At 43.7% G+C, this 27,220-nt stretch overlaps 1 protein-coding gene across 4 annotated transcripts in view; it reads left to right on the forward strand.

The window, feature by feature from the left end:
• The first annotated feature begins 262 nt into the window (after positions 1-262).
• Positions 263-27,220, forward strand: part of MICAL3 (microtubule associated monooxygenase, calponin and LIM domain containing 3) — a 1,349,174-nt gene continuing 1,322,216 nt past the window's right edge. For 3 of the 4 annotated variants that reach the window (XM_069228034.1, XM_069228049.1, XM_069228052.1), the window contains exon 1: positions 304-488. The gene's annotated coding sequence lies outside the window, so the exon portion shown is untranslated. Of the gene's footprint in view, positions 489-27,220 lie in introns of all 4 variants that reach the window. The other variant, XM_069228050.1, reaches the window with a different exon arrangement.

The raw sequence follows: 27,220 nt of genomic DNA on the forward strand, positions 1-27,220 counted from the left end.
AGATCGTCCAATGATGACCTGTTATAAACCTGTGTAGAGGAGGGCTCGGGTGTTTAATAGCCCCTTGCACTAGTGAGTAATGAACAGCAGAGCCCCCGCCTTAAGGGGCAATGAGCCGTGGGGACCATCGGGGCGGGGTGGCGGGAGGGCATGCACCCCGCAAGAGAAGGGCGCAGGCAGCGCTATGCTGGCTGCACCCGGAGGCATCTCCTGCCGCTGGTACTCGGGCTTGGCAGCAGCAAAGGTGGGAAGGGAGGGGGAGGGAGCCTCCTGGTGGCAGCCAGCTTGGAGGGAGGAGCCGCCGCCAGCTCCTTCCCCTGACCTTGGAGGAACAGCGAGAGAGGCGAGCAACAGAGCGCCCGCCCCAGCCGGACAGGTTTGCGGAGGGCGCCTCGGGGGCAGTGTGCCTCTCAGTGCCACCCCCCTCAGACGGGCAGTGCCAAGGGTACAGAGACAGGACGGAGGGGGCTGCGGGGCCGGGGCTTGCTGTGAGTATCCTGTGCTCATGAAGGGGTCGGAGGGGAGTTGTGTAGTATTGGTACTCATCTATACCTTGATGCTGTGTTGTCATAAATGGTGCTGGGGGAAGCCCCGGGGCAGGCGCAGACTAGAGCAGTGGCTTGTTATTCTAACTGTGGCCTGGCAGGGCTGGACTGCTAGACGGAGGCACTGTTCTAGCGCCTAAAACCCCAGACACATCCTTTTCTTCCGGTCAATGCCGTGGAGCGCCGGAGCGTACAGGTGCAGGGTTGGTGCTACACTCGTCAGCTCTGCATCTGAGCTGGCTGCAGCCAAAGAGCAGCCGAACTGTATAATGCTGGGTCAGACATTATTGTAGCCTCGTATCTCTGTTGACCCTCGCTGTGAGCGTCATATTGCGCCGTTATTTATAAATATATTTGCGTGGCTTGTTAAGCGCTAAAATGACACCTAAAGCTGCCTTGAGGCGCTTCGGGGATTGAGATGGGGTAAATGTTGTTCTCGTTGCAGATTGCGTAAACCCAACGGTGAACAGCCCTGAAACGCAAAGTACCGAGTTCACACGAGTCCCTCTTTAAGAGTATTATACTTGGAATATCTGGTTACAATAATGGCACGGATTTGAGGATGGATTGCTGCATTTGGCCTTTTATGGTAACCAGCAGAATTTGTTATAGGAGTCCTTCCGAGAGAAATAGCGAGAAAAGCCAGTGCTGGCGATGAAATGCTTCATGTACCCACTTTCTAACCCCCCCTCCCCCTCCAGCCCCCCACCACCACTCTTCTTCACGTTCCCAACCTGTTGTTGTGATGTGCTCAGACGTCTGTTCCTTCTGGGTTGTGCAGATCACTATGTTTGCATAGTCTCAAACAGCTGCATGGCGGTACGTCGGTGGTATACAGGATAAATGTAAAAAATAAGGATTTGGAGGGCTGGCCATACACAGAGGGAGGTTTGCATGTGCTTGAAGAAAGGGCCACGGCAGGAGTTCTGCTAATTGCATGACAAAAACAACATGGCTGTCAAGTGGTCCTAAGTCAGTCATATTGAAAAAATTCAGACAACCTGATCTGTGTAACTAACACCAACTTGTGTGAAGCGATCTGTAGTACATGAAATGAGAATAAATTAAACTTAAAATCTAAAAATCCAAGGTGGTGTTGTCTAAAAACCCAGAACTGGGTTAAGGCGTCACACGTGGGACGAGTCATGTGAAAGCTATTTAAATCCTTCACAGATCTCCTTTCATTTTAAATTAATCTTTCACAATCCTTGCGGCTCCTCTTCCTCCTTAAAAATAGAAATAATAACCTTAAATTGCATATTAAGTCCTTTGATGTGGGTAACATCATTATCTGTAGTTTACAGCTCCTCGAAACAGAGGTGTGTATGCAATACTATTTAAAACGAGTTAGTCTCCCTTCTCTAGTGGTTGCAATAAAGGAGACGCGGCTCCTGTTTTGAAGTCATGCCTGCTGGCTGTCACCTGTGCCATCAGCCAGAGAGTGGCAAACTTACCATCCAGCTCCGGGGTGTCAAGCGAGGGTCCATCCGGGCGGAATACAGTATAGATTTTTAGGATAACCATTAAGTTTTCTAGAGGTGTTTCAGTTCGTTTTATGGTATGCTATGTTATCTTCTGCGTGTATCCTGAAAATCTGGCATAGGCCCTTGTAGACCTACACTGGACACCATTGAACGAGGCCTGTATCACTAGGTGCCCTCCGCTGCCTTTGGCTGGCTTCTCTCCATTGGTGCAGCTTTATTCAGTCCTGGCTTCTTAGCAGGCAGTGTATTGCAAGTTGGGGCATGAGGTTCCAGCAAGCAAAGTGCTTTTGGCTAAACAGTTTGCACTGCATAAAGGTTTTCCCTGTGACATGGAGCCAGGTGGCAGCTCCTAAGTAGTTCACGTTGGTCGGGTTTTTCTTTTTATTATATTCTGGCACTTGTAGTTTTGTTTTTGTAAATCCAGATCTGCAAGCACGAGATAAACTACTCTGGCATGGGACAGCTTGAGTTCGCAGCTGTTTCATTACGTTTTGGGGCAGAACACTGAGGTCTCGGTGGAATGCTCAGGATCAAGAAATGATATTATGTAACAGAGGCTCTGGGGAGATCGATGTAATGTGATGACTCGAGCAAAGATAGCATAACTTTGTAACTAGATTTTCTGATGAGCCATTTAAAATTGTTCAGTCTGGATTCTGCTGCCAAAGGAGACTTTGATACGTTAGTGTGGATCGCAGCTGAAAAGCATTTGCGTTTTGGCAGGATTTATGGGTCTTCTAAATGAGCTAGAGCGTGGAGTGCAAATGCTGACGTTTAGCCATATTAAGCTTTTAAGAATCCAGCATTGTAAAAGTTATGGTTGTGCTTCCTTTGATGTTGTTTATAAATCACTTATCGGCTGTGAGTATTATTAATTGTCCTGGAGATCTCAGAGTACATATGAAAAGCAAGGTGGGGACCAGTGGGGGGCAGTTCTATCTTATGAAGTTTAACAGTTGCCATTACTGCGTCTTATAAGGAATTGGATTATTATTTGGGGTGCGTGACTACCCACTGCCCATCGCATCGCTTGCCAGTGTAAACCCCAATGTCACTTAACCTGAGATCAACCCCCTGGTAACTATGGCACAGAGCAGACAGGATTAATTTAGAAGCAATGTATAAAGTACTTATGCAGTACTAAAACAGTAATAAAATTGAAAAGTAAAACAATAAAAATCCCAAAACAAATTAGGAAACCAGGATAACTTTTCTTAAACAAAATTACAACAATCCAGTAGACATAACTGCAGAGCAGACAGTGCGCAGGCAGACGATGCAGGGGATCCCCCGTGGCCCCCTGCACTTGTTCTCCACCAGCCTTTTCATGGTGGGAAAACCACAATGAAAACGTTGGCAGAGAACAAGATTGTAATCAGCAGGGCAGCACTGAGTTCAGCGCCACCCTGGCTGTTTACAACCAAGACCGGGATCTTGGATCCTGGCAGAGATGGGGGTCGGTTGGTGGTCCGCCTGCCAAACTTGTAATGTGGCAGTCAGGCCGCCACAGCCGCGGTGGCCCTACCACCACCACAAGGCTGGCGGTCTTGTGACAGCCAGACTCGTAATCAGGCCCTTAGTCTTTTAAGTTCCAATCCACCACAGGCGTACACTTCCTAAGACCCCAGGAGCTTAGGGGAGGCACTTAGAGACTCACTTCGTGGCAAGCAGAGGCCAACATCAGGAGACAGTCCAGGTCCAGCTGCCACGCGTCAGCAGGGTACTTCCACAAAAAGGCCTCTTGCAGCTTGTTATCTCCCTATAGCCACACAGGATGTCAACTAGTTGGCCCTTGGAGTCCACTTTTGTGTCCTGGGTATGAGAGGGAGCAAGTCCAGTCTCTCAGGGCTCTTCTTAAGTCACAGACAGCAGGTCTGGTCCTCTTCTGAAGGTTCAGAAAGTGTTCTGAAGTGGATGCCGGAGATGCCAAATGTATGCCTTACATGAGCTAGTGGGTGGAGGTAACTCAGGGGCTTACCTTAACTAATGGGGTAGAAGGTCCTGGGACCAACTCTACCCACTTTTCAGTTGTTCCTGTGTGCCTTAAAGCAAACAACCCCAAAATGCCATGTGTCAGGACTTTTTCAAGATGGCGATAGTCTTTGGCCCCTCTAAACTAGGGCTCTGAGGGCTGGGGGCGTTTGTGTGGGGAGTGTACTATGGTAATCCAAGAGTCCCACCACATCTAACACTAAAATCTGGTCTGGAGCAGGTACTGTATCCACAAGAAATCCAGGGACAGAAGTCTGGTTGGAAAAAAGCAGCCAGACAGATGCATAAGAATTGTCTTGGTATCCTGTTCTTTCTCTTTCAAATGTGTTTCAAGCGTAACATGTGGCTTAACCTACCCGTGAATCAGAATTTGACAGTGCACTGTCAAAAGGAGAATCACAGCTCCCACCCTGCATATTCAGTGGAATTCAAAGAAGTCATCTGTGGCCATTCAGGTCAGTCTATTGGTTGCTCCTGGGAGGCATTTCACACCTATTGAAGGCAAAGCACAGGGTAAGAGCTGACAGAGGAGTATGTTAATTAGTCTTCTGACAGTTAAGACAGTAAAAGGTAACTTTCTAAAAGTTACATTCCCTTAATATTTTTTATAAATTGTACTTCACCATTAAAATGGATTTTTAATAACTTAAAAATAGTGTGTAATTATTTTTCTAGCTGTCCCATTTCCTGAGCTTTAGTATTCGTATTTAATATTGCTACTCATTGTTTATCTGAGGGGCAGCCAACATTTGTACAGTGAAAATAGCTTTTTGGGGCTAGTCACTGTGAAGACATGCTAACTTTAAATATCTACATGTCCCATGTCTGAATATCATGCACTCTACCTTGTAGCCTACAAGACTTGCATAGAACTGACTTACTAGTATTTAAAAGGGAGGTTTCTATCTGCCAAAATGGTAAATTTTGACAGGTTGCAGTGCATGTTTTGCACTGTTACAGTCAGGCTGCAGTGAGAGGCCTGAAGCCACGTTTGCACTGCCACTATTGTGGATGGCACAGTAGGTGCAGCAGTCCATAAGTGGCATTTAATTTCCAGGCCCTTGCGTACATTTTGAGCCATATACTAGGGCAGTGGTTCTTAACCTTTTGAGTTCTGTGGACCCCCAACTTAATCATTACTGGAACCCGGGGACCCCCACTGAATCATTGGTGGAATCTGGGGACCACCACTGAGTCATTATTGGAAGCGGCGAGCCCCAGTCTAAGCATTTTCAATTATTTGAACCATAAAACAATACATACAAAATACAGAAACAATCACTCATTAAACAAACAAGTGCACAATTAAACATTTTATATAAAGCACAAATACATTTAAAAAAAAAAAACAGTTTTAATTTTATTAGGAAGGTTTGAGCTTTTCTAAATTCAATTGAGGCCGCTCATTATCCATACTATATGCTGTTTCATGCTCTTGCGCCGCTCCCATGAATCAACCTGATGATACCAATTTAATTAGTAGCCTCCAATTTCAAATTCCTTCACATTTACAGAACGTATTGAAATGTTTAATTGCACATTTTGCTTCTTTATTTATACACACTCTATTAATCTGTTAATATTTAATTTTCTAAGCCGTCGCAGTCTCCCCTGAGTAGGCTTTGCGGACCCCCAGTGGTCCTCGGACTGCACGTTAAGAATCGGTGTACTCGGGATTTACAGGCTAGTTGAATATACAAATTAGGAGTATGCCAATTTGACTATGATTAAAGAGGGAGGGGCACAGGCACTTTACTACTCGTTAGCAGGGATAGACTGCACAAAGTTCTAAAGCCAGCAAAAATATAGGGTCCAGCAGAAGGTGAAACAACTGGGGTGATCACGCAGAAAAGGCGGATTTCCTACAGGCCTTTTTTTGCATTTATATCTTCTGGAGGATATGGAAGGAATTCTGTACTGACAGACAACAAAATGCTGTCTTTGAAGGTGACTGTAGATCAGGGCTACCATGCCCACCCAGTCTGTCCGGTTCTCTGTCTCCCACCAACATGCAGGCCCTGCATGGTCTCCAGAGCTATTCTTGACTGCGCAGTACTGTTGTTCCCATAGAAGTGTTTCCTGCATAGTTCTGAATTCAAATACTTCTCGCTGTCTAAATTTATTCAGCTGAGAGGCTGGTACTATCCATTTGTTACCTTTTTATTCAAGTAGATGTCCGAGTTTGACACCGGGGATGCTCTTGCATGTAACTAACCAAAACTTACAATTGACAAGTAGCCTTTTGTCACCTGAGTCAATTTCATAGAGTTATTGGCTACGCAGCCAATAATGTTCTGAATGGTGGGGCTTTTAACCACCACCTTGTAAGTGGAAAAAGTATTATAAAATGCAGTTCACTGAAATGTCAAAGCAGACTGATGTTACTCATGACATGGGGTTACTTGGCAAATGTAATGTTTAGTAATTATTTGTACGAACATGTTGAGTGTCAAGGTCGATGGTGTTACAGCTTTTCTGTGTGCAAATTTTGGGGCCCATAAAGCACTACAGAATGAATCGAAGTTCACAACGCGTTAGGCTACATAAGAAAAACCGATAATGATTGAGTTTCAAGCTATAAAGTTTGATTGAAGGTTAAAAGGTTTACAGAAGGCAAATCACATTAGTTTTGATTAATCAAAATGAATGCATCAAATAATATGAAGATCAAATCAAAGTCATATAAGAAAGAGGACAAACCAGCATGGGGTCGCCTCAAAGGAAAGGGCAATGAAAAGGAAGTTCTCTCTCTAAGAGAGTACTTTAAATCTCCTAATCTGTGCTGCTCTGAGAAGCATTGAAACCCAGTCTTACTCACTCTACTTCCAATCTACATTGCACATGCATAAACCACACAGTTCTATAATTTGCTTCACCTACGCCCAGTTCTCATGGAATGATCCAATCACGTTAATGCGAGATGATACTGTTGTATGCTCGTTAGCTTCTCAAAACTCCATCTGTGGCAAAATGAGATACAGAGGCCAGGCTATATGCTACAGGTGTCTTTGTGAATGCAGTACTCATGAAAACATCTCATGATCATCACAAGGCAAAGAAAACATTTCACATGGGAAATAAAGCAAAAGAACTTTGCATTCAATAACAACTTCTCCTAGAGTGAAACTGTTCATGTGCCACAGAGCAAGATTGCAACTACTGTTAGCCATTTTAAAAAGCAGGCCTACAGTAGCTGTGGTGAATCTATACATAATTGCACATATTTACTCTACAAATAACATTTCTGCGTTTGTCGAGTTAAGGTAACAGTTTGCTATATGAGAACAAAACTTCACCACTAGCATGATCTACTTCACTGGTACAAAACACTTTGGCAGAACTGAGCATGAATGGTCTATAGTATATCTTTTTTTTCTACTTGTTTTGAAAGTAATTTCTCAAGATCTGTAAGTAAATTATTTATCTTTAATGACTTTCTTCAAGTTAAACTGCATAGACTTGGAGATGTCAACAAAAACTTAAATCTGGGGGCGTGTTCCATCAGCAAAAGTTTCATAATTCAATTCACGATCACCTTTTCAGCAAGTCATCAAGAATATTCAAATCAGTCAGAGCTGCAGTTTACAGAGAAAGACAGTGACTTCAAGCATCACTATTTAAGGACGTATCACACCTCAACTTTTTCTGCTAAGTACTCAGTCCATCCTATTTGTGAGTATGTCCAATTGAAAATGACATTTCATTTGCTGAGAATAATAGCCTGTATTTTTGGCAAACACCAACTCACAAAATTAGGTATTTCTGAACTCCAGATCTTCTCGATATTGGCTCAAATACTGAAGTAAGAAGTGTCAATATGGCAGAATAATTTTCGTTAATACTTTGGTGTAGCGTATATTTATGGATCAGAAATTGCAAAATTCTTGAATTCAAATATATCTTCCGAGTCAGCCCTGATGATAACTTATTACTCTAGACTAGAGAAAATCTAATTTTGTGCCTCTTTTGGCTACTAGTACTTGTCCATGTAAAAAATCATACACACCAATAAAAGGGTGATATCTCGGCTTCCACAAAACCTCATATTGTTAGTAGCTCCATATCTCGAGATTAGTAAACTTCGCAGATATCACATTGTTTTTTCAAATTTTTCAAATCCAGAATTCAGTGAGACCAAATTGAACAAAATTCAGCATTGGGCTAGCTTTGCATATGTACCCTTTTATTGCACTGCCCAGTGATAAAGCACCAGACCCAAGTAATTAAAAAATCACAAGTCAGAGCTATCAGGCCAAGGAACCTTTGCTGTTTCATCATAAAAGAACTCTTCCTCTGAGAAGCCATTGTACATCCTCCCAGTGTCCCAAAGAACTATCTGATCTGTTCAGATTACCACATTACCTATGACCATGTATTCATGTTTATGACTAGGCATCAGTTCTCTTTATTTTACTGTAATGTGCTGATCCTAACTTTTTAACCGTTCCCACACACACTGATGCTGTAATGGAGGAAAGTTCCTGCTTGTGTGGTCAGTGGAATCACCCAGCCACATATTTACATGATTCCAGATTGCCCACAGAAGTCTTCATCCTTCACACAGCTGGTGGATAGGATTTATGTTTTTGATGTTTTCCAAGAGATTGCATGGCTGTACTGGAAAAGTGATCACTTAACGTGAGCACCCATTCGTAGTCAAGAACGGTACCTGAAAATCTGTACAGGCTGTGGGAAGATTGTGGGTTACTGGTTGATTCAGTGATTCATTTTTACTAATATCCCTGAGAGAAGAGTGTGAGAGAAGACCTCTTGATAAAGTCTGAGTGTACAGTATGTATATTTGTATGTGGCTCAGTGTGGTAAAGACTGTACACCAGATGGTGGGTCCCCACATGCAAGCCAGTTTCGGTGGCTTTGATCATCTTAATGCAGCAGCCCCTGCTGGCTTTCATGGAAAACTCGTTTGTTGATCTAGGTGTGTCTGGCAAGGGATAAGACTATGCATCCAGGAACTTCTGAAGTTTTCCATTCTGCCAGCCCTCCATCTTCAGCTTAAAAAGTACTGGAGCGTTCTGGTTGATGATTTGACTCACATTTTTAAAAAGACTAAAATCTTGATTTAGCCCTTAGAATCACAATACATGGTTTAGTGGTGTGGGTTGAGCTCAAAAATTCTTTTTAGCAGTGGTGGGTTTGCAAGGATACACTTATTTGAACAGCAATTTAGTTAAAAGACTAAAGAATGAGTGTCTGCAAGGGTGCTTTAGCACCTCACAGGTGTTCATAAAGCTGTTTACAAGTGCGGGTTGATTTTCAGTGGTGATGCTGCAGACTTTTAAGTCTAGATGATGGCACAATAGGCCAGCTTTCACACAAGGGGTCCTGCCTCCTGGCTTAAGTCATACTTTTGAACCCAGTTTAGTTTGACGTTACAGGCAGGTCCAGAAGCTGGCATATTAAGATTACTTCAGAGTTGTTCTTATTAGTCACCAATGCCCAGGTGCACTGTTCATCCAGGGTGTGCCACAGAAGTCTCTCTTACTGACTGTACACAGCCAGCTACATGTTAGAGAACACACATGCTCTCAATCACAGAGGCGTGTTTTATCTGTTCTCTTTGGTTGTTCACAGCTCGCAGGCCACATAGGGCTCCATCAATGGCCCCCCCAGTGTGGACAAGCGGAGAAAAACAAAACAATAACAATGGGTTTTGACAGGATGTTGGCTTCTCCAACCATGGTAACGAAGTTCAGTCTAGCAGAGACACGGACATAAAGGAGAACAGTGTTCACCTTTCTTCAGTAATGAGGAAGACATCACGACCCAGAATTGATACCGAGTTAGTGGACCCAAGCAAGTAATATGTCCTAGAGAGTTATCATTTGGTGGTGAATCCTGCACCTGGCAACTAAATGTGGCCTGCTTTTTTCGGACCTGAAAATACTAGGTCAGGAAACTCTGGACCAACTTACCCGGCTGCAGATCCACAGCGGGTAAACTCAGAGGTGTAGAGGGACTGGAGCTGCAGGCAGGGCTAGCCTGCCCCCACCAAGACCATGAAGAAAGCACACATTGCTCCCCAAAAGAGGCCAAGCCTTAAACCAGCCAGACGGGCACCCTCACCCCTACAGATATTGAGCATCTGCTCTGAACAGATACCTATTGTCAGCGTTAATCTCCCCGCGATCAGGGGAACCCTGCATTAGCAGACTTGTAATTCTGTGTCTGACAGGGTATTCCCATTCTGAAGAGTTCAACTCGTATTCACCGTTAACTCACGAGGAGATACCAGCCCGGAACTCAAAAAGGGCTTAAGCAGAGAAAAGCTGTGTTTCTATGAGTGCATTATCTAAAGTACACAATTCTCAAGCTGTCCTTAAGCTAATACACACTCGTTTTTGTATTAGAGCGCAATATCCAGACTTGGTGATAGTTGGTTTTGAACCTCTAAAGTCTTGCACGTTTCTTCCTTTAAACTCTAATATGTCAGAATGTTTGGTTGCTTGAAAGACGTAATCTGCGCTTTCTTCTTACTCCCGTTCCTGGTTATTGGCAGACTGTGAGGTGAAACAGAACAGAGTCAAGGGACCTCCAACTCTGCACTTGAAGTCAGCAGAGATGCCTTGGCAACAGCATGTAGAGGAGATTAAGAATTACTTGCCTAATTAAGCCTCCAGGCTCATCATGGACATAGCACAAGGTGTAAACTTAACTTCCCTTTACCTTTGCCAAAGAGAACCTTCGATAAACTTATGAAGGCGAGGGCTGTCCAAGGCAGATGTTATGTATTCACCAGTAGAGTAGATGGTTTTATGCAAAAATGTATAAACTTGTATAAAATAGAGATGAAAAATTGTACCCAGTCAAATACACTATAAATTTGCTAATTTCGCCTCGAATTGCATAAACCTTCGAATTGATCTTTGATGAGCATGTTAAACTCAGGTGCAAATCTCCTGTTCTATAGGGTAACGGGACTAAGCACAATGGCAGGAAAAAACTGCCACTTGAGGTGAATTGTACATAACTCTCCAATCCATCTTAAAAGTAGCACCTGTCAGTTGACACGCTCCATAACAATTAAACAGGTGCATTTTCAATTGAAATTAAATCCTTGTGCGCATAAATGTACTTAAGACCTATGTGATGGAGGGTTAGTCATTTCTGACCAGGACATGTCAGGACTAGGTCAGGGCATCCATGACCACCCTGGAGGGAGCAGAGCAGAAGCGAGCTTGCATGAAGAGTAAAGATTTAGGGCTAGATGTATCAAGATATTTTGCATCTTCAAACAGTAAGAATCACAACATTTAATTGTTTGCGAATGCAAAATCGCCTTTCACGATGTATGAAAGTCATTGCTTTGTAATTTTATGGAATCGCAATTTTTAGTGATGCCCTAAAATTGTGACTCCAAATAGGGAATCTCCAATTGCAATTCCCTAAATAGGAAATCGCAAATAGGGAATTCCTATTTGCGATTTCCTTTACGCATGTATCATGCATTTCCTGAATGTGAACTGGGCATCTAGGAAATGCAATTACCACCAACTCCAAGTTGGTGGTAACCATGTGCAATTTTAAAAATGCATTTTTAAAAGTGCCATGTAGCACACATGCCCTTAGGACATGTGTGCGCTTTACATGTGCACAATATTTTTAGGGGGGTGCATCAAAGGGGGCCTTAGGCCCCCAGCACCTTTGGATTTGCATTACCTAAGATGCACATTGCTTAAAGGAATTCGCAAGTTAGGAAATGCAAAACCATCCTCACCTATGGGCCTTCAGGACCACAGGGATGAATGGACTCCCATTCCTTAATATCGATTCCCTAATTGAGATTATGAATTTTAGGAAATCGCTATTAGGGATTCGCTATTTTCTTACATACCATTTTGCATTTCTCAAATAGCAATATCTTAAAATTCACTATTTAGGAAATGCAAATCGGTACTTTGATACATCTGGCCCTTAGTCACATATTTTAGCGTTTTGCATCTCCTCTGTCACACATCCTGCATGCTCAGTTTCTGAATATGCTATTTACCCAATGATCCTCATTGCGCACATACCTTCACAGCACGTTTCCTGAAACGCTAAAAAAAGGAATTAGCTCTTGTGGTTGTTTTCATTCTTGAGTGTCTCCATACAGTATTATCGGGTGGATCAATGTCTCACTTTCATGGCTTTTCTCCAGCTTTGAAAGCTGCCATTGATTATTGGACCCTGTCCTTGTTGTGTATTGCTCTTCACCACTATCATCAAAGTGTTGGATGTTGTTGTACTAAATATAACTAGCCGCAGCTCCCTTGGTATGTCTGATTCATCAAGCGTAGCAAGGCTGAGCAGTCAAGACATACTCATAGAGGTGGTAGGGACCTGACACTGACATACAGTATGGCACAATAATCACACCATTAACCTCAATATCCAACCACGGCTATACCTTGTAAAAATAAATAACTCATTTATAGTAGAGAACTGTAGGAGGATTATAATAATCTAAACACACAGAGAGAAGGAGAACCACCCCATACTGTCTCCCTAAAACTAGAACTATAAACACAAAGAGTATGGGGTTCACTTATAAGATGGAACCGTTGGCAAGGGATTAGTCTAGGGCTCCTCAGACTCACACTATGAGTTCCGTGTCGGGTGCTGTGGAAGATTATGTGATGAGGGAAGTTTCCTTTACGGACTAGGTGGTCTCACACACTATATAGTGTCTTGCTTCATCATATGACCACCTCGCCCCACCCAGGTACGACAGTGCCACCTGGGCGGACTCAACCTCACTGTTAAAAGAACAGGAGGGAGTGCGGAAATTCAGTTTGTTTGGAAGTATATGGGATCCAGCTATGCTAGGGAAAATGTAAAAACACCTAGTCAGTCACCTGTGTAATAGTACACCTTTATTCGTGGTGACTGCTGGTAAGGTTAAGAACAGAGGATGGGACACCTATGTGAGACCAAAGACTCACTGGGTCACCTATCTAAAAAATACTGGCCAACATGTTTCTACCCGCTACTAAGAGCCAAAGGAGGTCTGGGGGCATTCTTCAGGGCCTAGGATCCCTCATTATCATGCATTACAAATGATGGACTACTCCGCTAGGAGGAATGCAGATATTATAAAGATAAGAGGCCTACCTGTGGGGAGATGCCCTATGGAGACCTAAAGGAAACAAAAAAGGGAATACTTTATATATATCCGTGACACACAACACTGCACAGCACACGAAGAAGTGACACAGCAAGCAAAAGGTCATGCAATGTAAACGTGAGTAACATGTCCAAGGGAAAAAAATAGTTTTCTTACCCTAAACCTGAAGGGCTACTGGCCCCAGGTCAAAAGGAGGGGGAGTGCCCACAGGTAGGCCCCTTATCTTTATAATATCTGCACTCCTCCTAGCGGAGTAGTCCATCATTTGTAATGCATGATAATGAGGGATCCTAGGCCCTGAAGAATGCCCCCAGACCTCCTTTGGCTCTTAGTAGCGGGTAGAAACATGTTGGCCAGTTCTTTTTAGATAGGTGGCCCAGTGAGTCTTTGTTCTCACATAGGTGTCCCATCCTCTGTTCTTAACCTTACCAGCAGTCACCACGAATAAAGGTGTACTATTACACTGGTGACTGACTAGGTGTTTTTACATTTTCCCTAGCATAGCTGGATCTCATATACTTCCAGACAAACTGAATTTCCTCACTCCCTCCTGTTCTTTTAACTGTGAGGTTGAGTCCGCCCAGGTGGCACTGTCCTACCTGGGTGGGGCTAGGTGGTCATATGCTGAAGCAAGACACTATATAGTGTGTGAGACCAAATAATCTTCCACAGCACCCGACACAGAACTCATAGTGTGAGTCTGAGGAGCCCTAGGCTAATCCCTTGCCAGCGGTTCCATTTTATAAGTGAACCCCATACTCTTTGTGTTTAAAGGATTATAATAATCCACAAAAAACAGGAGGCTCTGGTACCTTCTGGGGCCACATTTTGGTCCCAAAATAGTTTTATGTTGCATAGACACAAGGACATTATAGCTGTTTAACACCAGAGTGTATGTCCATGGGAATTGATTTTGAGCTGACTTGACATATTTCAGCCTGCTTCCTTCTTTTGCAAGGCATAGCAAATCTTTCACAAAGGGGAACCCTAACCAATAATTCAAAGGCCCGAGAGGACCAGGGTAATCTGTCTGTCTGACCTTTCTGCAAGTTCCCACAACCTGGCTAGAGGCTAATAGAAAAAGCTTAGTGGATTTGTGGCCTTGGGCTTAGCACCGATACTCAAAGCTCACCATTCAAAGCTGAAAAAGGATAGGTTATTGGTGGCCTCCACAGAACTTCACAGGTGTCAACTGGGTGACACAGAACTCACCACAGATAATGTTCACAGATTTTCCATGGAACAAGGACAGTATAACACCAATGATTGTCACCCAAAAGACTTTGCATAACTTCAAATGCCTACATTTTAACAGCTGGTTTTCCAGTGTCTGGGACACCCCAGTATCTCCTGAAAAACAACTGTCTTGAAATTTTCTTTTTGATTTTGACATTTGCCTTCCTTAATTTAGTTAGGAAATGTAGTACACATCTTCTAGGTTATCAGTGTTAAGAGAGCAAATAAGATGCCAGACAATTTAAACCCTTTAAGGTAACCCTCTGAAGAAAGTGTTAACCGGTTGTCAATGACGTTTGAGACAATGGATAGCCAACTATTGACACTCAAAAGTTATTGCATGGAAACAGCTACTCGAGTTTACAATATCCAGTTTCTGGGACACCCAAGGGTTGTGGAGCATCAAGTGGACATGGTGGCGCCCGTCCGTTGGTTTACGGTAGCATGGAAGTATGCAGATTTAGGGAACCAAAGGTCATGGGATGATTATTCGAAAGATCTTGAGTCCTGCATGAGAAACCCCATGCATTCTGAGGCTACAGAAGAATCTTTGGTGCAAATGGAAATTCTAAAATCCTAGTGTTACTCTCTATTGTACATTTTACAGGCACCATGAGAGGCCAGAAAGTTCAAATAATCTATTCAGTCCTCTCTGATTTCTGCCGCGTGGGCATTGGCCCAGAAGCATGCTACTGGGCTGTATGGCAGATTTAAGAGGGAGAAGGTCAGAGAAAACATAACAAGGAAGAGGGCTCAACAGACAGATGTCATTCTCCTGGTTTTTTCTGCATTTTTTGGCCTTGACATGATATAGATGGTCTTTCAGTTTGTTTTTTAGTTCCAATCAGATAGGCCACAAATATGAACTTCGGGTAAGTTGGTGCTCTTTCCTCAGACTAGTTCTCCACCCCGAGTTCAGACAACTAGGCCTTGATTCTATATCACCATAAGGGCACCGCCTCCTCCAGTCCTGTTCCCGGCATGCCATCTTCTTTTAGCTGTCGCTGCTGATTGTCCGCTCAAAGTAGAGAACAAGTACAGTAAACTGGCCTCAGATGTTCTTTGTTAATTTTAATTTGATTCCCCTGATGGAATGACAGTGCACTGTCAAAAGATGTACCACGTACAAAATGTGGTACGGGAGACCAAAGCCAGATATTCCAGTTGTTGACGCACTATTGCCAGGCAAAACGAGTTTTCTATTCAAAAGGCACAGAAAAAGGTTTATGTTTGGTTGTTATAAAGTTCAAACATAACTGGGAAGCAAAAGTGCACCGAATAAGGTTGAGAACCCTAAAGCAATATGATCATTGGTAACATGTAAAACTAGTGTGTTTGGGGTAGTGATACATAGGTGTTTCCTCAGCATGATTGTGGGCTGGATAAGTACTTCATGCCTAAATCCGGAAAAGGTTGTATCTGATTCAAGCATGTCTCAGATGTAAACTCCAGTCCTCGTGGCAGCCTTGCAATTGGTTGCTTAGATGACACTCTTTTGTGCTAGACCATGTCCTCAAGTAGCACTCAATTCATACAATGAACTGACTACCACACAGACCCAATTTAGGGGAGTGACCGGGGGCTTCTGGGCCCCAGCCTTAGTGGTTGAGGTCATATGAGTCTGTCTTACTATTGCTATGCAAACTTGGGCCAAGTACAACCCTTTCTGCACTTGACTCTTGGATCAGCGATGCCAAACTCAGAAATCAACTAGCAGACACAATAACTTCAATGTCCAGCACAGTGATTGGCTTTAAATAAAAAAATTTTTTTTTAAAAAGTACTGTTTAATCTCTCAGCAGTACTTAGTACGACACAATTCAATCCGGTGGACAGTGCAGTGATCCTAGTCAACATTCTCTCTTGTGATGCTACATTCATTGATTCCCCCTTTTGCTGTCTCCGACCAAGGTGACCTTTGATTGTCTTGCCCCTCCCAGCATTTATGAAGGAAGCATCAGTCAAGCTCAGGTGCAAAACCTTTGTCTCTTCTCATTTGGCATCGATTAGTGGCCAGGGCACTTCCGGTACTGGTCAGGCTACAGCCCTGTTTGGGCTGTTGACTGATGCTAAAGCTGGGGTGATACTACCACCAGGATAGTTACAGCCGTCATTGGACTGATACGTTAATAAATGCAGTTGCACCATAACCAGGCCAACCCAGTAGCCAAGGCAGTTGCAGCCCTCATCGTGCCAACAGTATTACCGTAGCGGTTACGGCCCTAAATGGGCCAGTGCAATCACCACAGTAGTGGTAAGCATGACCGGGCTGACACAATCACCAAGACATCAGCCGAATGGCGGTGCTAAAGATGAACTAATCAGCAGCCCCTTTGGAGCAAAAACCCTGATAAAATCTCTCAAGATAGCCTAGTGTCCATCCTTCTCACTTCAGTGTCTCAAACTTCACCTTCTAGCCACAGGAATGCAAACAATACTCTTCCACTGTTTGGGGAAGTTGTGCACATCCACCATCTTGTGCCATGTCAAACCAGGTGCATGCGAAACGGATCCCACTGGCTTCATTACTCGCACTCATTCACACACAAAGTCTTGCACTAGACATCTTGTGTGTCATGCTTCATCATTGGGCCCATCATCTAGCACTGGGAGATATCCTGAGTATAGACCCTGCTTGTTTGCAAGTCTTTTGTTTAGAGGTATTACATAAAGTGGGGGGAATTCGCTCTCATAAGGGTCACATAGGTAATGACCACAGCAGACCGTCACAGGTTGGGAGCTGGAGCTTAAATTGTCACCAGCATGCAGAATGGAGCATTATCTCTGTAGCTCCTAATGAGCAGTCGTGATGCTCGCCTGTCCTTTGTATGTACTCTCTGAAACCAGCCCTGATGGTATCACCACATCTTTAAAAATGTGACACATGTTGGCACTCATGACAGATAGGGTCTTCGTTACAGACCAGCCTATCATTGTTTAATCTTGTGGCCAGAAAGAAACTATTAAAGTCCATGTTAATGTGGTGACCAACTCCACACAATTTTCATGATTTTAGATTTCCCTCCTCTACATACTAGTAATTATGTCGCAAACCCCCCACTTTAAAACCCGCCCCAATAAAAATATTCAGAAGAAAGGCAACATCTACTCAGGGTGCTTCCCAGTATTAGAAGGGAGACCCAATTATAAAGCATACCACACTTGGTGGGTAAAAGTTTATCATCCTTTCGATAACTATCATCCCAGGCTCTTCATACTTGGTTCTCTGAGAACAAATCAGACTAGGTTCTACATAGTGGAATGGAGCCTCCGGTGCAAATGCATGTTTTTTAATTTTTTTGTTTTCTAACACTAGGTGGATGGTTGATTGTAGGGAGGATGTCCAGGCTCCCTCGCTTTCTGGAGAAATTGCTCTCTCTGACACTGTCTTCGACAACATTCCCAGCGGAAAGCCTGAGAACCTGCACCTGGTGCAGCTTTCTAAGGGTAATGCCGTGAAAGTTAGTGAAAACCAAAAAATCATACAAGTATGTTCAGCTAGATAGCTATATTTCAACATACACTTTATATTTATATTTGTGAATAGGCCCCATGGTATTTTGCGATATGGAGGCGAGTCTAATGGCAATAGTTGTATTATGAACAGTTATTTAGTAAACAAATTATTTCTTAATATAAGAATACAATTTCAGTGATATTCACTCATAGCACCAAAAGAGCCCTCTGAGTAGCAGTGCTTTATAAATGAGCATAAAACCTCCACATTCTTGTCATTATTAGTTCTATTTATTTATAACATTTATAGAGTGCACTGTCACCATTCAGGTATCCTGGCGCTAAAACCTCAATTTCGAACAAAGCAGGCTGCAATTGCGAGGCAAGATCAGGGATAATAGATTAAGTGGGAAAGAGCCAGTCCTGGGGCTTTCCTAAAGTGCAGTAGGCCTGAGTGAGATCTCAGGGTGGGTGGTAAGTTATTCCATAACTGAGCTGCTCTGAACATAAAGGCTCGCCCACTCTGTCTTGTCTTTCAAAATGTTCCAATGCAGATCAGATTGACGGTTGCTGAACGAAGACCTCTCTTTGGGGCATAGTGTGTTAATCTTTTTTGTAGGTGTATTGGACCGCTGTCATGAAGTGCTTTGAAAACTATGAACAAGGACTTGAAGGCTATCCTCTGTTTTGTAGGTAGTCAGTGAAGTTCGTAACATAGCGTTTGATGTAGGCGATCTTCTAGGTCTTTCTAGAGCCAGTTTTGCGGCTGATGCTTGGACTCGGTACAGTACGTTTACCAGATATTCCGATCTCCAAACAGTAGACCACTGCAGTATTCGAGCATGCTTAGCACTACACTGCGTAAATCAGATTTTTCATGTGGGGCAGCAGAGGTAGGAGCTTCCTTAATCCATGAAGTAGTGCACAGAGGGTGCCTGCGACTTTGTTTCATTGATTCTCCATGGATAGTTTGCTGTCTCAGGTGACCCCCAGATTATACACTGTTTCTGAATGTTTCAACTCTTCACCCGTTGTTAATGTCCAAATGTTAGGGGGGAATTTCATGGGAATTTTGTTCGCTGGAAGCACAAGTACTCTGTTTTATCTCCATTAAATTTCAAGGAGTTTGTGTCCAGCCATTTAACAATGTTGCTTATGCAGTTGTGGAAGGCATCTAGAGCGTCCTGCCTATTGCTTTCAATAGACAGGATCAATTGTGTGTCATCAGCATAATGGACAAGTTTATGTTATGGGATTAGATGAGTTTTATTAGTGGCCTCATATAGATATTAAAGAGGATTGGGCTGAGTGCCGAGCCCTATGTGGGACACCATGTTCAGTGGTTGTGAAGTCAGAGTAACAGGGTGGCAGAGAAACTGCTTGACAGAGCTCCAATAGATAGGGGTGCAGCCGGTTCAGTGCTGTAGTACTGGTTCCACATTTAGCCAGCCTCATCAGTAGAGTTTTGTGGTTCACCATATCAAACACAGCAGACAGATCTAAAAGAATCAATACCGCTGACTGGCCGCTGTCGACCCTCATCAGAAGTTCGTCCCTAACTAGCAGCAGAGTTGACTCTTTCCCAAGCCCTGGTGGAAATCTATATTCCTTCTCCAGGAGGTTGTGGTCTTCTAGATGCTTAGACAACTTTTTGCTGACATAGCGTTGAAGGATTTTTCCTGGTAAGGGCCGGAGGGATATTGTCCAAGGGAGCCACAGAGGGTTTCTTTAGAGAGGAGTGAATCAGGCTTGTTTCCAAGCCCGGGGACCAGGCCCGATTTCAGTGACTGGTTGCAAATCTCTAGTATTGGAGAAAATAGTCCGCTATATCTTTCCAGATTCTTTATGGTAAGGGCTTTAAGGGGGAGCCAGAGGTAGTAGACATAGCTGTATTCTGAAAACATTCCCCAATCATAGGGTCAAAGAGTGTTTGCTTGCTCACATGACTAATAGGGCTATATGTCACATCATGTGCCTCCGACGCTGATAAGGCAGATGTGGATAGGTCACTCCTCAGGTCTGAGTAAGTCTTTGGGACTGGGATCATTTGGGTGGTGAGAGCTTCCATTATCATTGAGTATCTTTTTTTTCCTCAAAGAAGTCTGCAAGATTGTCACACTGTGCTTATGAGGTTCCTATCTCTTGTTGTAAGCACTCAGGATTAGATAGCTTGCGCATAGTTTCAAAAACCTTTTTTGTGCTATTTGGAGCTTCTAGAATAGCATTAGCATGAAAGTTGACTTTTGCTTTGCAGACTTCTTGCTTGTGTTCAATATATACGGTCTTAAGGCATTTTGTGTCCTCCTCTAAGTAGGACCTGCACCACTTTCTTTCCAGTACCTTGCAGATTTCTTTAGATGTTTTTAATACTGTATTGTACCATTGAGCCGAGGGCCTGGGTCACGTTTTCATGATTTTTTGGGGGTATTACTTTGTCTAAATTTTCTATAATATTTCCTACTAGAGATTTGTAGTTCCCATCTACTGTATTTCTGGTATCAAACATTATGAGCTGATGAAAAATATTGCCTATTTCTGGACTTTTCAGTTTGTGTCAGGCTCTTCCTTTCCTCATTCTGGGTAAGTCAGAGGGTGGGAATTTTAGATCCTTCAGATTAGTGAGGAACAAAACAAGTGCATGGTCAGTCCAGCATATGGGAAGGATATCATCAATTGTGATTCATCCTTCTAGAGAAAACATGAGGTTTAAGGTGTGATCACATTGGTGAGTGGGGCCGTGAACTAGCTGTCGGAGTCCCAGAATATCACAGGAAACTTGTGGTTTATTACTGCAGCCAATTTTGACCTATGGTTTGGGTCTTTTCCTCAATGTGAGGTATTTTAGGATTGGTGCTGTTGGTGTATGAAGTCAAGGAACTATTGTTTAGTACTCATCCTGCTGATTAGGATTCCACTGCAGATCAGTTTTTGTGGCTGACTAACATGAGTCCTGTAGCACAACTGCCAGTAAAAGGTCTATAGAAACTGTGAAGGCAGCCCGGGTGGAGATACATGTATAATGTAAGAAATCAAACTCAACACAATTTTAAGAGTTACCAAAAACTAAATAATAAACGTATCTCATCTTAGTATTTCAATAAGGCCAGTCAGACAGCAGAACCACTAGTTACTCATTTTTCAGCGAAAGTAGCAAAAGGCTTCCTCCGTGGTCCATCGAGTATCTCGTTACGGAGCACTTCAACTGTGCACATTTTGATTAAGTATGCTGGCAGAATAAGAAATAAAAAGAAACATTAGGGCGGCAACAGGAAACAAGATGGAGTCGAAGCCTAGTTCAAACCTAGTTGTATTAAACATAGAAAAATACAGTTTTGCATTCTTCAGTGATTTTGTTTTAGTGCAGAATGAAATATATTGTCCTGCACACGTTTTTATAAATTTAATTTATCTCTCTCATATCATGGGGGTGATATTTGTATTGCATGGGCAAAGCAGATGGACACCCCATTTAGCTCGGGGCAGCTGAGTCACATGGAAACCACATGGACTGCGTGTGTGGGGACAGTTTGCCGAGCACTTCTTATCTGTATAATGGTTTTACTGATTCTGTATTGTAAGTACATAGACATGTTTTGCCTACGCCTCCCCCCCTTCTCTTGTATGTTTATTGTTATCAATTGAAGTTCTATGTCAAAGCGTGGGTCGCACATTCCTTTATACTGCGCTGTGTCAACTTTGAAATATAAATGCAATAAAGAAATATAAAAAAATAAATGGGGGTGATTTTTTTTAACAATATTTACAACACATTATTTATGTCAGACAAAATTCTGACAATCGGTTTCTGGTACTAGACCTGCACTGTGGTTGATTTATAATCACAATAAGACGTCGTCTAGATCAGTGGTTTCCAACCTGTGGTCCGGAGACCCCTGGGGGTCTGCGAAGCGTCCTCAGGGGGTTCGCGCACTGCTTAGAAAATTAAATAATATTAATATATTAGGTCCCCAGCTTTCAGTACAGACATAGTGGGGGGTCCCTGGATTCCAATGATGGTTCGGGTGGGATCCCTGGGTTCCAGTAATGACAAAGTGGGGGTCCACAGAAGTCAAAAGGTTGGGAACCACGGGTTTAGATGGAGACTGTGCTCATTGCAGTCACCATATTCTACCATACTACATTATAGTCTTTCCCTACGCCCTTTCCACAAACACTCAACTTCACATCCCGGGGTTAAACGTTTTTGTCCATTTCCTCGGTTGTTTAGTAGTACTGGATTTTTTTCAACACCTTGCAATTTTGGAGCAATGACACCACTGTCTAGCATCTCCATTATGAAAATGTTTATATCAGCACTGACCTATAGCATTTGCACATGGCATCTCAGTGCCTTGAAGACTCACTATATTCTAACGCAACAGAAGTAGTCTGCTGCTTCCCCTGCTACTTTGTGGTGGTCATGCTGGTTGAGTTGGTAGTGATAATATGATATGCAGCTGCCAATGCTAACTGCTGAAGTCGCCCAGACAGGGCTTTATAGCCAACAGTACTTGTATTGTGCCATGATCGTATTTATAAATTAACTGCAAGTTATAAGTTGGTAAAATAACATCCAAAACAACCTTTTCGCAAAATGTATGCAGCAATCTAAGCCCGAAAATAATGAAAATGCTGCAGTACTTTGCCTGGTGTGGTGAAAGGCTTTTGTCATTTTCAGTTGAGCGTGGACAGCACTAGCTAACCCTGTGCTTAAAGAATTTGCTGTAAAAACGGCAAGAGATGTAGCCACTTTCTAGTTTGTCGTTGATGGCACTGCGCTAATCCTACGTTTAAAATCTTTACTAGAAAACCAGACATTTGAGGTGAGCAGATTCAGAGTGTTGCTGGTGTTGTAGGGTGCTCCACGTTGGAACTGCTCTCCACCTAAACCTAGGAAATAACCAGAGTTCCTTGCTTCTTTTTTTGTATAATTTATGCAGCACTCTGAGCCTGAAAGTGTTAGAGGAAACGGGTGTTTATTTTTTTAGATATTATTTTAATCCCCTCCGCATTCAACCCCCGTTCGGTGGCAGCCACCACTGTAACTCATCCAGCAAATATGCATCATTTAAACCAATAAGAATCAGAAATGTAGAGCGTAACATCATTAAATAAGAACACTTCTCCAACAAGGAAATAAGGCAGTGTCCACAGTGACAGTATCCATAATGTCAATGATAAGGTGGTACGTAATGCCACCACTGACTACATCAGTGTCCTTTGCGATGGTATCTGTCACATCATGTGTGAGCGTGTGAGTAGCACAGTTGATGGGCGAGTTCTGTTGGTGACAGGGATATGGTTTATTAATCGTAACTAGTCAATTTCATGATTTATGCAATCATAACTGCATAGTGTTATTTTGTAAACTCAACTGTATTGTAACTGCGTTTTTGAAAGAAGGCATCTCTTTATACCTCCAGTCTGGATATCTGGGGAACTTACGGACTTCTCCTTGATCTGCACACCCTGCTCTGCCTTCATTTTGGGGGAATACTGGGATTTTTAGATTCTTTGACCCGACACCATGATCCGGTACCTCCAGTCGTTGATCTTAAGCTCTTTGATTCTTCAGCGTCTCCGCCAGGCATTTCTTTAAGTCTTTGGTACTCTTTTTTAACTTGCTTCTTGTATTCTTGATTTGCTATGATGGATATTTTAATTGTGATACCCTGTTGTCCGACGCCAAGATGATCCTTTGCAGTGCATCAAAGATGAAATTGAAGGCAGATGTGAGTTTGATTTTTCTTTTGTATACCTTCGCCATGGAGAGTATTCAAGTGAATCGGGCTGCGTTTTGTATCCTGATATTCTTTGTTTACCAAAGGTTCTTCTGGGTGCAAATAAGACAGTCTTGTTGTCAGTCTTTTGGTGCTTTTTGGGGGGGTTGGGCTCGTTTGGATAGCACCGCTGTGTATACTAGCCTCCACAATAACTAATGTACAGGGATACAATCCCAGCTCTCTTCCATGATGGCTGCTGCCTCTGCAGTCATCAGTTGCATGTTTGCTATTTATACCTTAAAGACATTTGACCCGCATGAAGACGCCGCCAAAAAATATCTCTGCCTCACTAACGTCTCTTCACCCTGGCCTTGTTTCACTGCTGGCTAGATCTCCAGAGGGTACCCTCTCCCAGTAATGAGGTAACCCGTCTTGGGTGGCATTAAGCCTGTGTTTCATTCTGCTGTCTCCCGTGCTTCTGTGTTCTTGTTCTTCATTCACACCCTTCGGCCACCAGAAGGCCATTTTCTGCAGGGATCCGCCTATTCACTGCAAACATCCCTCATTAATCTATGAATAATTAATGGCCGGATGTTGTGTAAAGGTTCACAGAGCGAGTAAGCGTAGCAGAGATCCAGAGGTCAATTTCCTCTGGACTGTAATCTTTAGCACACCCATACTTACCTTTAACACACTGAATTATTCCTCTCCCATTGTCACCAACTTTCTCTCTGACCATCCAGAAAGATTGTGGTTACACAGTAATATCAATGTTCATACAGCTCACAGCATCTTATGTACACTCATGTTCAAGACCACAGTATCAGATCAGAAACACTCATTTGCCTCCATCCCAGCTTCAGTGATAAATTGCCAATGTCCTTATCCAAATCTTGGACTCACCTTCTTTTGACCTATTTAATAATACTCTGCAATTGGCATTCGATTCACACTCTCCTCCAAACCGACCGCCCCCCCCCCCCCACACTTTTACTTCAGCAGCCTTGCAACATACCTCCCACTGCCTTGGGTGTACCCTACCGTCCAATATTTAAAGATGCATTTGTCCCAAAACCCTGTGCTCTCTAATATCTCGACTCCTCCAAAGAAATCCCCAGTGCCCTAACATCATCTCCCTCCTTTTTCATAATTTCGTAGCACCCAACACGCTATCTGTTTCAATGTAATGCTTAGTGTCTCACTTCAGCCATTTCTAAGCCTTGTTTAGGTCTTGCCTACTAGTCAATGTGTATGCTGTTATAAGACACATTAACTTACAATGGCCTCAGAGCTCATCCGTTGCTTACCATTGGTTGGCTTTACTGTCACTCTAATTGGTTTGCTTCTTATTAGTCACCTTATATGGGCTTTACTTCCTCTTTTGCTTTTCCCTTCCCTGGAGGTTGGGTGCATTACTTTTGTCCTTCCACTGCTGGCTTTCCAAGCACCACTGTTTTCTGTTTGTTTAAGCACTATGTGAAAGTGCATGTTTTCCTGCTGTCTCCTTCTTCTACTTTTCTCCCCAGCTCCGTCGTGCTCTGTAGTTACCTTTCTCACCAATGTGCTTCTCCTTGCCAAGCTCCACATTGCTGTCTCTCACCCGTTTGCTTTTCTCCCACCCGGGTCCTCTGTGTTGCTTCTGGTCCCCTCCATGTGGGAAACACCCAGAACAATGACTCCTTAACCACGAAGTTGTGGAAAATGAAAGCGAAACAACGGTTTCGTTTTCCACGACTTCCTGGTCTTCGTGCCCTAACCACGCATGTGTGAACCACGTACATGCGTGGTTAAGGCACAGAAGAAGGGAGTCGACGCGGTGAAGGAGGAGGTAAGTTGGGCAGGGACTGGGGCTGTTTTTTGGGGGTGGGGTGGGGGGCTCGGGGTGATTAGGGTTTGGGGGGAGAGGGAGGTCAGGGTTTAGGGGTGGGTTGGGGGGTTGGGGTGCTTTAGGTTTTAGGGGTGGGGTGGGAACTCGGGGTATTTTAATTTTTGAGGGTGGGGGGCTTGGGGTGATTAGGGTTTGGGGGAGTGAGGTCAGGGTTTAGGTTTTAGGGGTGGGTTGGGGTGCTTTAGGTTTTAGGGGTTGGGGTGGGGACTCGGGGTATCTTAGTTTTTGGGGGTGAGTGGGGGGCTTGGGGTAGTCGGGTTTAGGTTTTAGGGGTGGGTTGGGGTGCTTTAGGTTTAGGGGAGGGGGGTCGGAGTTGTGGTAATTTTGGGGGTGGGGGTTGGGGTGGTTTGGGGGTCGGGTCGCAGTCATTTTTAGGGGTGGGGGTTTAGGGGTGAAGCATGCTGGAACCGTGCATGCTGATCACTAAAAAGCGTGGTAAAGGCATTTGTGATACCAACGAGTTTGGTGTTCCGAACTCGTTGTTGAGCCATGGGTGCTTGAAGCACTCGTGGTTTCGAGATATAACCCCTCCATGTTGCTTCCGCCCTCTGCCTGCCTGTATTGCTTCTCCCCACCCACGCCCCCCAGGTTGCTTCTGTCCCCGCCTGCACCCCAAGTTATTTCTGCCCTATGTTGCCCCCTCCACTGCTTCCCCTCCCCCACCAACTGCAAAAACACCTTTGTGTGTTATTTTCATTTTAGATCCAGATGCAACTAAGATCAGTAACTAAAAAAAAAAGCGTCTGTGCTGGTTTGTGGATGTATGCATGAGAGGTGCGCACATCTGCAAAATGGCACAGCAGCCACATCAAAGTTTTGATTTTTGTATTATTGTTCTGTAGCAATGCTGAACTACACCAAGGATGCTGAGCAGCCTGGCTAAAAAACACTGCAAGGCTAACAGGTCCCAAAGGTGAGACATATTGGCTTTGCCAGTATGACAGATATCACTGTTATCCAATGTAATAGTACAGTTTACCTACCTCAGAAGGATGGAAGACAGGCGTCTGCATTTCAGGTATTGAACTTGTGACTTTCATGCAGATCTCAGCAACAAGTTTTAACTTTGTAAGCCATCTTGGGCCACTTGTACAACAAGGCACTGGAATTGACTTCTGATTCTCTCTGCCCCTTTGCACTTATACTCCCGACGCGCATCACTCTCTGTCGTGAGTGCCCAGTTACTCTCCCATTCCTCACACTTACCTTTTCCTTGCAGTATAGGAGCTTTCTCATCGACGCTTCTCTCATGCCCACAGGGCCAGCTTTAGGGCGGTGCGTCCGGTGCAGCCGCACCTGCCTCTGACCTCGAGAGAGGCGCTCTGCTCAGAAATAACTTTTGGTTTTAAAAGCAGCTGCAGTTTCAGTTTTCAGGAAATTATAAAAATGTCAAGATAACCAGGTGATTAATGTTTCTGATGGATATTGAATTTCTGTCTAGTGGCAGCTTTGACGAGCCATAAGGTAGCAGAGAGGGTTCATGCGCCTGCTGCAAGGAACGTGTACGTGCAGATGAAGGAATGGTAATCTTTGTTTTGTGTAGGATTTCCTATAGACTGATGTACACAAGTATGGCTCATTGCTGCATAAGGTGTGCACGTGAGTGAGGGGCTGTGGAGCGATGAGCGCCACTGTTGGAAGGTGGTAGTGAGGGAATCTGTGGAGAAGGAGGTCATGGTGGGGATTGTCCACCAGGCGCCTCTAACTCTAAATTAACTGGACCTCAGCTCTGCTCAGGGCCGGAGTGGAAACCAAAATTAGCCCTCGCAAAA

Source organism: Pleurodeles waltl, chromosome 4_1 (genome assembly GCF_031143425.1).
Source record: "Pleurodeles waltl isolate 20211129_DDA chromosome 4_1, aPleWal1.hap1.20221129, whole genome shotgun sequence".
Classification (NCBI taxonomy): Eukaryota; Metazoa; Chordata; class Amphibia; order Caudata; family Salamandridae; genus Pleurodeles; species Pleurodeles waltl.